The following is a 12,944-nucleotide window of genomic DNA, read 5'->3' as shown; positions in this document are numbered from 1 at the left end:
TTTATCAGTATCCTAGTATACATAGAAAGCACAATATAATTTTTTTTTAAACTGACAGAGGTAATGAGACTTAAGTTTAGTGTAGGCTCTTCTGTTAAAGGCTTGCAGAAATTACCAAAAGTCACTAGTTCATTACAAACATTTCCTGGATGCCTAATATGTCACAATTTGTGCCACATATGGGGATTAAAAAATAAAAGTTCAGTCTCTGTCACAAGAAGAGAAAAGTATAAGTGAGCAATACAAATTAATAAGTACAGATAGAATCATACACATGATATGACAATGACAGTTTAAACACTTCTATGATTCTAGATTTCCCCCTCTCCATCCATCTGGCTACTACTTATTAATCTTTTTAGGATATAGCTCAAGATCCATTCTTCTCCATAAAATTTTTATGTTCTGTCCAAGTATAACAAAACATTCTACTTGTCATGAATTTATGATTATCTCTATACCCATATTTCACGGGGTCTTTAACACTATGTTCTAATTAGTTCTTTACATAGAAATCATTCCTGACACAATAGTAAACCTATGAGTGCAAGGAGTATATTTCCATATCTTCTAACAGAATAGATAGCTGAAAGTAAGTATTTAATATCTCCTTGCTGAATGGACAAATGAATGAATAAATGACATCTGACCCAGTTTAATTATAATGAGGTACTACAATTGTTTGCAGGTAATGATTATCTGAGTATTAGATATTGTGGTTGGGTATATGGTCCTAGAAATCAAGAGCAATTTGGGCTTAGCATGAGCTCATGGGTTATTTTTGAAACTCTGAGTGTAAATGAGTCTGACTTGAGAAGGATAAGAAGCCATGAAGCAGTCAAAGAAGAATGGCAATGTAAGCATTAAGTAAGAAGGTGGAAATTCGAGATAGTAAAGAGACTGAGGACATAGGAGTTTGCTAAACCATGGGCTGGTGTGGTGGTGTCAGAGAGCATAATGGAAAAGGAGTTGGAAAATGGCCTCACTGAAAGGCAATCTCTGTGTATGAAAGACAACAAAGCGTTAAGTAAAGACAACAAAGCATTAAGTAAAGGCAATATGGGGATAATCAAGGATAGAGACATAAAATGAGTCTTCCTTCAGATATTAACCAAAAACGTCAAAGATGGAAAGTCTGGTGAGATTAGATTTTAGTAGATCAGAAAGTTAATCACTTTGGGATCTTCCAGGTAGAAATACCTAAATTATTCCAGAATATTTAGGGACAAATGAATCATGTGTAGAGATATCCCTTGTTGTATGGTACCCAGAAACCTTTTAGGAGAAAACTTGCATTCTGATAACAACTGGAGATTAGCTATAATCTGGCAGGCAGAACTTGAGAAAATGAACTCTTGAAGGGATGCAGGGAGGGAGGAAGAGCAAGAAAGAGAAATAAAACAACCGTGCAAGCAAACAACCTTGTCGAGCTGGTATATGACCCAACAGGTCATGCTCAGCACCAAAAATTACTCTTGGTTTCCTGAGCAATGAAAAGATATGTCTGAACATTTCAATCCATTTATCCATCAGCTTAAAGTCTAAAGTCTAGGAATACTGGGATGAAGGAGACATTTTGAACAAAAGCTCCTACCTTCCCTGTTCTCTTGTTTCCTCCTTCATGACAGTCTTCACTGCATTCCAAAATAGCGGGATGCTAGAATAAAGAAAAACTTCCTACAATCCAGCTAGACAAATTAGCAGAAGACACTAATTATAGGCATATCCAGTAAGGAATTTATTGAGTAGATTAAATGTATTAGTAATTCAAATAAAAGACAGGTTTATGGGGAAGGAGTCAAGATGGTGGAGAAGTAGCAGGCTGAGACTACATCAGGTAGCAGGAGATCAGCTCCATAGCTTATCTAAACATTGCAAACACCTACAAATCCAATGGGAGATCGAAGAGAAGAAGAACAGCAATTCTAGAAACAGAAAATCAACCACTTTCTGAAAGGTAGGACTGGCAGAGAAGTGAATCCAAAATGATGAGAAGATAGAATGCGGGGGGAGGGCCCTGCTCCCGGCAAGCAGCAGAGCAACGGAGCACAAAATCAGGACTTTTAAAAGTCTGTTCCACTGAGGGACATTGCTCCAGAGGCTAAACCAGGGAGAAGCCCACGCAGGGTCAGCATGGCCCCAGGTCCCGCAGGGTCACAGAAGGATCGGGGGTGTTGGAGTGTCGCAGAGCTCGCAGGTATTAGAACAGAGAAGCCGGCTACAGAGACAGAGCCGAGGACTGAACTCTCAGCTCGGGGTTACCTTGAACTGGTCGCGGGCTTGGTGAACTCAGAGCGCGGCTGGAGACTGGGGATACAGGAGTGATTGGGTGCTGTCCTCTGGGGACGCACTGAGGAGAGGGGCCCCGGGCTCTCGGCTCCTCTGGGCCGGAGACTAGGAAGCCACCATTTTCATTCCCGTCCTCTGAAACTCTACAGAAAGCGTTCAGGGAACAAAAGATCCCAGAAGCTAAACCAAGAGGATTACTTAGTCGGCCCCCGGCAAGTGTGGTGCAATTCCGCCTTGGGCAAAGACACTTGAGAGTCACTACAACAGGCCCCTCCCCCAGAAGATCAACAAAATATCCAGCCAGGATGAAGTTCATCTATCAAGGAAAGCAGGTTCAATACCTAAGACAGCAGCGGAATTCCAGAGGAGGAGAAAGCAAAGCACAGAACTCATGGCTTTCTCCCCATGATTCTTTAGTCTTGCGGTTAATTCAATTGTTTTTTTTCGATTTTTTTTCTTTCTTTTTTCTTCTTCTGCTAAATTTTTTAAAACTTTTACCCTTTTCTTTCTTTAACATTTTTTGACTAGTTTATCTAAAATATATATTTTTTCTTTCTTTTTTATATTTTTTCTTTATTTGTTTTATTTTTTAAATTTTTTTCTTTTTTTTTCTGAACCTCTTCTTATCCCCTTTCTCCCCCCCACAATTTGGGTTCTCTTCTGATTTGGTTAAAGCACATTTTTCTGGGGTCTTTGCCACCCTTTTAGTATTTTATTTGATCCTTCATATCCTCTTATCTGGACAAAATGACAAGGTGGAAAAAATCACCACAAACAAAAGAACAAGAGGCAGCACCGAAGGCTGGGGACCTAATCAACACAGACATTGGTAATATGTCAGATCAAGAGTTCAGAATGACGATTCTGAAGGTTCTAGCTGGGCTCAAAAAAGGCATGGAAGATATTAGAGAAACCCTCTCTGGAGATATAAAAGCCCTTTCTGGAGAAATTAAAGAACTAAAATCTAACCAAGTTGAAATCAAAAAAGCTATTAATGAGGTGCAATCAAAAATGGAGGCTCTCACTGCTAGGATAAATGAGGCAGAAGAAAGAATTAGTTATATAGAAGAACAAATGACAGAGAATAAAGAAGCCGAGCAAAAGAGGGACAAAAAGCTACTGGACCACGAGGGGAGAATTTGAGAGACAAGTGACACCATAAGACGAAACAACATTAGAATAATTGGGATTCCAGAAGAAGAAGAAAGAGAGAGGGGAGCAGAAGGTCTATTGGAGAGAATTATTGGAGAGAATTTTCCTAATATGGCAAAGGGAACAAGCATCAAATTCCTGGAGGTGCAGAGAACCCCCCTCAAAATCAACAAGAATAGGTCCACACCCCATCACCTAATAGTAAAATTTACAACTCTTAGTGACAAAGAGAAAATCCTGAGAGCAGCCTGGGAAAAGAAGTCTGTAACATACAATGGTAAAAATATTAGATTGGCAGCAAACTTATCCACAGAGACCTGGCAGGCCAGAAAGAGCTGGCATGATATATTCAGAGCATTAAACGAGAAAAACATGCAACCAAGAATACTCTATCCACCTAGGTCATCATTGAAAATAGAAGGAGAGATAAAAACCTTTCAGGACAAACAAAAACTGAAAGAATTTGCAAGCACCAAACCAGCTCTACAGGAAATATTGAAAGGGGTCCTCTAAGCAAAGAGAGAGCCTAAAAGTAGCAGATCAGAAAGGTACAGAGACAATACAGTAACAGTCACCTAACAGGCTAATAATGGCACTAAATTCATATCTCTCAATAGTTACCCTGAATGTTAATGAGCTAAATGCCCCAATCAAAAGACACAGGGTATCAGAATGGATAAAAAAACAAAACCCATCAATATGTTGCCTACAAGAAACTCATTTTAGACACAAAGACACCTCCAGATTTAAAGTGAGGGGGTGGAAAACAATTTACCATGCTAATGGGCATCAGAAGAAAGTTGGGGTGGCAATCCTTACATCAGATCAATTAGATTTTAAGCCAAAGACTATAATAAGAGATGAGGAAGGACACTATATCCTACTCAAAGGGTCTGTCCAACAAGATCTAACAATTTTAAATATCTATGCCCTTAACGTGGGAGCAGCCAACTATATCAACCAATTAATAACAAAATCAAAGAAACACATCAATAATAATAATAGTAGGGGACTTGAACACTCCACTCACTGAAATGGACAGATCATCCAAGCAAAAGATCAACAAGGAAATAAAGGCCTTAAATGGCACATTGGACCAGATGGACATCACAGATATATTCAGAACATTTCATCCCAAAGCAACAGAATACACATTCTTCTCTAGTGCACATGGAACATTCTCCAGAATAGATCACATCCTGGGTCACAAATCAGGTCTCAACCTGTATCAAAAGATTAGGATCATTCCCTGCATATTTTCAGACCACAATGCTCTGAAGCTAGAACTCAATCACAAGAGGAAAGCTGGAAAGAACCCAAATACATGGAGACTAAACATCATCCTTCTAAAGAATGACTGGGTCAACCAGGACATTAAAGAAGAATTGAAAAAATTCATGGAAACAAATGATAATGAAAACACAATGGTTCAAAATCTGTGGGACACAGCAAAGGCAGTCCTGAGAGAAAAATATATAGTGGTATAAGCCTTTCTCAAGAAACAAGAAAGGTCTCAAGGACACAACCTAACCCTACACCTAGAGGAGCTGGAGAAAGAACAAGAAAGAAACCCTAAACCCAGCAGGAGAAGAGAAATCATAAAGATCAGAGCAGAAATCAAAGAAATAGAAACAAACAAACAAAAAAAAAACAATAGAAAAAATCAATGAAACTAGGAGCTGGTTCTTTGAAAGAATCAATAAGATTGATAAACCCCTGGCCAGACTTATCAAAAAGAAAAGAGAAAGGACCCAAATAAATAAAATCATGAATGAAAGAGGAGAGAACACAACTAACACCAAAGAAATACAGACAATTATAAGAACATACTATGAGCAACTCTACACCAACAAATTTGACAATCTGGAAGAAATGGATGCATTCCTAGAGACATATAAACTACCACAACTGAACCAGGAAGAAATAGAAAACCTGAACAGGCCCATAACCAGTAATGAGATTGAAACAGTCATCAAAAATCTCCAAACAAACAAAAGCCCAGGGACAGACGGCTTCCCAGGGGAATTCTACCAATCATTTAAAGAAGAACTAATTCCTATTCTCCAGAAACTGTTCTAAAAAATAGAAATGGAAGAAAAACTTCTAAACTCATTTTATGAGGCCAGCATCACCTTGATCCCAAAACCAGACAAGGATCGCACCAAAAAAGAGAACTACAGACCAATATCCTTGATGAACACAGATGCAAAAATTCTCACCAAAATACTAGCCAGTCGGATTCAACAGTACATTAAAAGGATTATTCACCACGACCAAGTGGGATTTATTCCAGGGCTGCAGCATTGGTTCAATATCCACAAATCAATCAATGTGATAGAACACATTAATAAAAGAAAGAAAAGAACCATATGATACTCTCAATAGATGCTGAAAAAGAATTTGACAAAGGACAGCATCCCTTCCTGATCAAAACTCTTCAAAGTGTAGGGATAGAGGGCACATACCTCAATATTATCAAAGCCATCTATGAAAAACCCACCGCAAATATCATTCTCAATGGAGAAAAACTGAAAGCTTTTCCGTTAAGGTCAGGAACACTTCAGGGATGTCCTTTATCACCACTGCTATTCAACATAGTACTAGAAGTCCTAGCCTCAGCAATCAGGCAACAAAAAGAAATTAAAGGCATCCAATCGGCAAAGAAGAAGTCAAACTATCACTCTTCGCAGATGATATGATACTATATATGGAAAACCCAAAAGACTCCACTCCAAATCTGCTACAACTTGTACAGGAATTCAGTAAAGTGTCAGGATATAAAATCAATGCACAGAAATCAGTTGCATTTCTGTACACCAACAACAAGACAGAACAAAGAGAAATTAAGGAGTCAATCCCATTTACAATTGTACCCAAAACTATAAGATACCTAGGAATAATCCTAACCAAAGAGGCTAAGAATCTATATGCAGAAAACTATAAAATACTTATGAAAGAAGTTGAGGAAGACACAAAGAAATGGAAAAATGTTCCATGCTCCTGGATTGGAAGAATAAATATTGTGAAAATATCTATGCTACCTAAAGCAATCTACACATTTAATGCAATCCCTATCAAAATACCACCCATTTTTTTCAGAGAAATGGAACAAATAATCCTAAAATTTATATGGAACCAGGAAAGACCTCGAATAGCCAAAGGAATATTGAAAAAGAAAGCCAAAGTTGGTGGCATCACAATTCCGGACTTCAAGCTCTATTACAAAGCTGTCATCATCAAGACAGCATGGTACTGGCACAAAAACAGACATATAGATCAATGGAACAGAATAGAGAGCCCAGAAGTAGACCCTCAACTCTATGGTCAACTAATCTTCGACAAAGCAGGAAAGAATGTCCAATGGAAAAAAGACAGCCTCTTCAATAAATCGTGCTGGGAAAATTGGACAGCCACATGCAGAAAAATGAAATTGGACCACTTCCTTACACCACACAAGAAAATAGACTCAAAATGGATGAAGGACCTCAATGTGAGAAAGGAATCCATCAAAATCCTTGAGGAGAACACAGGCAGCAACCTCTTCGACCTCAGCTGCAGCAACATCTTCCTAGGAACATCGGCAAAGGCAAGGGAAGCAAGGGCAAAAATGAACTATTGGGATTTCATCAAGATAAAAAGCTTTTGCACAGCAAAGGAAACAGTTAACAAAACCAAAAGACAACTGACAGAATGGGAGATATATTTGCAAACGACATATCAGATAAAGGGCTAGTATCCAAAATCTATAAGGAATGTAGCAAACTCAACACCCAAAGAACAAACAATCCAATCAAGAAATGGGCAGAGGACATGAACAGACATTTCTGCAAAGAAGACATCCAGATGGCCAACAGACACATGAAAAAATGCTCCACATCACTCGGCATCAGGGAAATACAAATCAAAACCACAATGAGATATCACCTCACACCAGTCAGAATGGCTAAAATTAACAAGTCAGGAAATGACAGATGCTGGCGAGGATGCAGAGAAAGGGGAACTCTCCTCCACTGTTGGTGGGAATGCAAGCTGGTGCAACCACTCTGGAAAACAGCATGGAGGTTCCTCAAAATGTTGAAAATAGAGCTACCCTATGACCCAGCAATTGCACTACTGGGTATTTACCCTAAATATACAAACATAGTGATCCGAAGGGGTACGTGTACCTGAATGTTTATAGCAGCAATGTCTACAATAGCCAAACTATGGAAAGAACCTAGATGTCCATCAACAGATGAATGGATAAAGAAGAGGTGGTATATATATACAATGGAATACTATGCAGCCATCAAAAGAAATGAAATCTTGCCATTTGCGACAACATGGATGGAACTAGAGAGTATCATGCTTAGTGAAATAAGTAAATCAGAGAAAGTCAACTATCATATGATCTCCCTGATATGATGACATGGAGATGCAACATGGGGGGTTAGGAGGATAGGAGAAGAATAAATGAAACAAGATGGGATTGGGAGGGAGACAAACTATAAATGACTCTTAATCTCACAAAACAAACTGGGGGTTGCTGAGGGGAGGTGGCTTTGGGAGAGGGGGAGGGGGGTTATGGACATTGGGGAGAGTATGTGCTATGGTGAGTGCTGTGAAGTGTGTAAACCTGGTGATTCACAGACCTGTACCCCTGGGGATAAAAATACATTATATGTTTATTAAAAAAAAAAAAAAAGAAAGAAAGAAAGGATGAATACCCAACTTTTGTAGCAACATGGACGGGACTGGACGTGATTATGCTGTGTAAAATAAGTCAAGCAGAGAGAGTCAAGTATCATATGGTTTCACTTATTTGTGGAGCATAACAAATGACAGGGAGGATATTGGGAGATGGAGAGAAGGAAGTTGAGGGAAATTGGAAGGTGAGGCGAACCATAAGAGACTATGGACTCTGAAAAGCAACCTGAGGGTTTTGAAGGGGCAGGGGTGGGAGATTGGGGGAACCAGATGGTGGGTAATAGGGAGGGCACATATTGCATGGAGCACTGGGTGTTGTGCAAAAACAATGAATACTGTTACACTGAAAAAATAAATAAATTAAAAATTAAAAAAGGAACAAAGAAAAAAATAAAAAAGACAGGTTTATGATACCATGTTAATGATCCATCCTAGAGGTGGATAAAAAAAAACAAAGAGGTAAAGCAGAAAGAAGGCTGAGTGGTAAGTTTTTGCTTTGACATTTTTGCATGACTTTCACCCTTTTGGGAACTACTAGAGGAAAATGAATTCTGGGAGAATATGAATTTTTAGCAAGCTCAGAGCTTCTGATTATGTAAGTAGAGCTGGAGCCTGAGAAATGTTTTAATACAAAATGGTGAGTCTGGTCCAGATGTCTCATCACACTATATTTAAAGAAATGTTGTTCTGGAGTCATAGACAAAAAATATTTTCAAAATAATGATGAGATGTTATTTGCCCTTTTTACTTTGTTGACATTTGCCTTGATGAGGCCCAAGTCATGTTGGGTTAAACTGCTGATGCCATGGGGCAAATCAGACTGGGGACTAGAGTATCCTAGCAGTCATTGTGTTCTATAATGCCATATATTCATGGTTTAAAAAAATTATCTAAAATTACTTTAAAAAGTTTAATTGTATATTTTATGAAATAATAAAATTATTCATTTTACTAAATCTTAACCTATGTATACTTATTTTTAATATTCTGTGGGATATTGTATTAAAATATGATTGTCTAGAGTAAAAAAATACCTGTTTGATGATCTGTGTTCTTGGATGAATTTTTTGTTTTGTTTTTCCATGAAATACCATATTTACTTGAAAGAATGAGTAACCAAGGAACAATGTTTTTTCAGGCTTTCTATTCAGTGTAACTTTTTCTTTTAATGAACAAAATATATCTGTTGCTTTAAAAAATGGCACCATTTTTTGTCAATGATAAATTTTGAGCTTTCAAGTGAAATTTAGACCTTGGAAAACTGCATCCACCACCATTTGCTTGGCAGCCAGTACTTATAGACTTTTTCTGATGTTGTTTGTAACTTTTTAAAAGAGGAGTTTTTGAAATATGTAATATGTGGAAGATCTATGTAATTCAGTGAAGTGGTATTTTCCAAATGAACATTGCATAATATTTCAAAATAATGCTTAGGTAAATAATCCATTTAAAGTTCAACCAGACCATTTTAAATATATTTTAAATTATATATATAGACATTTGAATATATTTTAGTATAACCAACTATGAAAATTTTATTCATGTAGTTTTAGATTGGCCAACACTACTAACCTTCAAGAAAACTACTATTTATTATGTTTTTGTATAGTAGCAAATAGTGTTTTCAACTATCTGAAAAGACTATTTAAATGTCTTCCTTTTCCCAAATAAATATCTCTGTGATGCTGGATTCCTTCCTTATATTTCAACCAACTAATATACCACTATAGATTGAATGCAGGAGACATGAGGATTAAGCCATATCTTTAAGAAATGAAGTACAAAACAATATCACTTTTCCCATGTATTTTTATTTTGTTTGGAAAAAATGTTTTGAAACAAGAGTGTTCCATGTAAAAAAAGTATCTTATCATCATTTTAGATAAGTTAATAAGGATATATTTGATATCATTGTTTTTTAATCTCTAATATGATAATCTCCAATATAATAAATATTAATAGACACAACTCACATAAATCTCTTTGGGGTTCTCAAAAATTTTTAAGATTATTAAAAAAGCATTAGTGATAAGATTATTATAAAAGGATCTGAGACCAAAACACTTGACAAGACTTATGCTAGAGGGATAAAAGAAGGGAAAGAACATGAAGCTTTGAAAGTTGGCAGGATGTTGTGTTTTATGTTGAAGGTCAGTTTAGTTAGAGAAGGTAGAGAGTGCTACTTCAGTTAGCAAAGGAACTAATAGATAAAATTGCTTTATCTGAAAAACCAGAGTTTAAGACTCAGGAAAGTTCAGATTAGAGATAGGGTGAACATATACTCTGGTTTGCCTAAGTTAGTCCCAGTCTGTATCTAGCATTATACAGTCATTCTATATTCAGATGTTCTCATGGTTACAATAGGACTCTGCATAAATAAATTTCTGTTTCAGCACAAGCTAAGTTGCCTGGTGATGCTAGAGATCTTTCCCACCAGGATTTACAATACTACTTGTAGTTTTAGAGGCAGGGGTAGCTTAAACTATTTTGAAGTTATATTCTTCAACTATAACCTGACTTTTTAAAGTTGTTGGTATTAAAGGTATTTTTGGCTATAAAATTATACAAAATGCTTATTATTTATTCTATGATTTGTTATCCTTCACTTTTAAAAAATATATATTATTTTAAGAAGTTATATGACTTAGGATCAGACAACATGGGATCAATCCAATTTTTGAGCACTAATCATCTGATACCATTGATGGGCCACTTTCTTTAAAAAACTATATTTCTTAGGATATTGTGAGAATTAAACAATTGATGGTAAAGTTTGTGATATTGCTTTATGAATGCCAGACATTATATTTCACAGGATGATGAAGGTTGATAAAGTTTTATATTATTCTGTGCCACTTTTTAAATGGTGTAATTAAATGAATATTTAAAGGCATATCATTCAGATGAAAATTATTTTCTATTAATTGCAAAACAAGAATGTGGGGTTGCAGTGTGCTAACATTCTTTTTTTTTTTTAAAGATTTTATTTATTTATTTGACAGGCAGAGATCACAAGTAGGCAGAGAGGCAGGCAGAGAGAGAGAGAGAAGGAAGCAGGCTCCCTACTGAGCAGAGAGCCCGACGCGGGGCTCAATCCCAGGACCTTGGGACCATGACCTGAGCCGAAGGCAGAGGCTTTAACCCACTGAGCCACCCAGGCATCCCAATGTGTGCTAACATTCTTAAGAGAGAAAAAAAGATGAACACTTGTGAATAAGTCTGTGATAAAAAATATGCAAAAAAGGCAGAGTGAACTTAATCAGACCTAAATCTGCCAATTTTAATTCACAGAGAACACAACATTAAAGGCAACCCGTTAATGGGAGCATTAAGTGAAGTAACACTTCTAGTGTTTGGTTACCTTGAAAAAGGCCTTCTGTCTATTGTTGAGGGATATAGTGGTTTGACACATTGCTAGGTAAACATACAGCAATTTTAAACAGAGTAGACTAGTGAAATCAAGGTCAACTTTTACAAATAAGGAATACGTATAGTCTGTCTAAAGTGGCCTTATTTTTAACCAAGTTGAAAAGAAATTAGAGTGTTAGAGGCATTACAGATATTCTAGAAGTTGTCCTACTAGACTGAGAGCAAGAATTTGTTGTGCAAGCCTTCTGAGCCTGGAAACTTGTGCAGGCTCATCTTTCTTGCCTTTTAATTAGAACAGGACCCACACTTTCTCCATTGGTCATTGTGACCTTGAGATCTAAGAGCTAAAAAGTTAGACTACAGACTGAATTCTTAAATGTCTCGTTGAATTACCTCAACATTTAATTTAGTGAAAAGATAAAAGAATATGAGATACCTGTGATAGAGATAAGTTTGTGAACTTGGTAATGCCGTTAGGAGTTAGTTGGACAATTAGGTAGTAATGTCCAGTGTCCCCAGTGAGAAAACATGCAGTTGGGACAGTTAAGACAAAATAGCACTAACATCCTATTTTGCAGCTTAGATAAGACTATCAGCCCATGAACATTAACCTACTAGGTAGGAAAATGCATGATCAAAGCCCTGACTGACATGCCTTAGCACACCCTGGTTGCTTAAGATAGTTCTGTAAAAGAGTTCATAAAAACCCCTAGACCTAGAAACTCCAACGGCAATCCTCTTGGGTCCCCTTCTTCTTCAGGGGCTTTGTGTTATCACCCAATAAACTTTGATTTGCTGCCCATCACTCTTCGTCTGGTCTACCTCTTCACGTTTTGAGGCTGCATGACCAAGAACCCCAGGGACTAGAGGAAAAGAAATCCTGAACAATTTGAGAGACATCAAAACAAATGCTTTGCTTGCTTATTTACTTACTTATTTGTGATCTACATAACTTGATTGTACAAGTCTTAAAGTTAGGTATTCCATCTTGTACTTTTTACGTTTCCTTTACTAAGAGTTTACCAAACAATTCATTGAAAAGATATAAGAATTTTTCAAGTCAATTTAAACTAGAGAAATACTAAAAGGTCTTAGTTTCCAAGGCCAGTGCATAACTAAACACACATACATGGAAAGGTCAAATAAAAAATGTAATAATGTATTTGCCATTCAACCCTTGTTTTTCAATCTTTTAGTAGTCTTTACATGACTGTGGGATTCTGCCAGAAACACAAGCAAGAATAAAATGCTATTCCTGTGTTGTTATTTGTCAAGACACTTATCCAGAGAAGCAACTGAATGGCTCAGTCAGTTAAGCATCTGCCTTCAGCTCAGGTCATGATCCTAGGGTCCTGGGATCATACCCCATGTTGGTCTTCCTGCTCAGGGGAGTGTCTGCTTCTCCTCTGCCACTGCTCCTCCCCATCACTGGTGCTCACTCTTTCTCA

Source organism: Meles meles, chromosome 4 (genome assembly GCF_922984935.1).
Source record: "Meles meles chromosome 4, mMelMel3.1 paternal haplotype, whole genome shotgun sequence".
NCBI classification, from domain to species: Eukaryota; Metazoa; Chordata; class Mammalia; order Carnivora; family Mustelidae; genus Meles; species Meles meles.
This window is presented reverse-complemented; position numbering follows the sequence as displayed.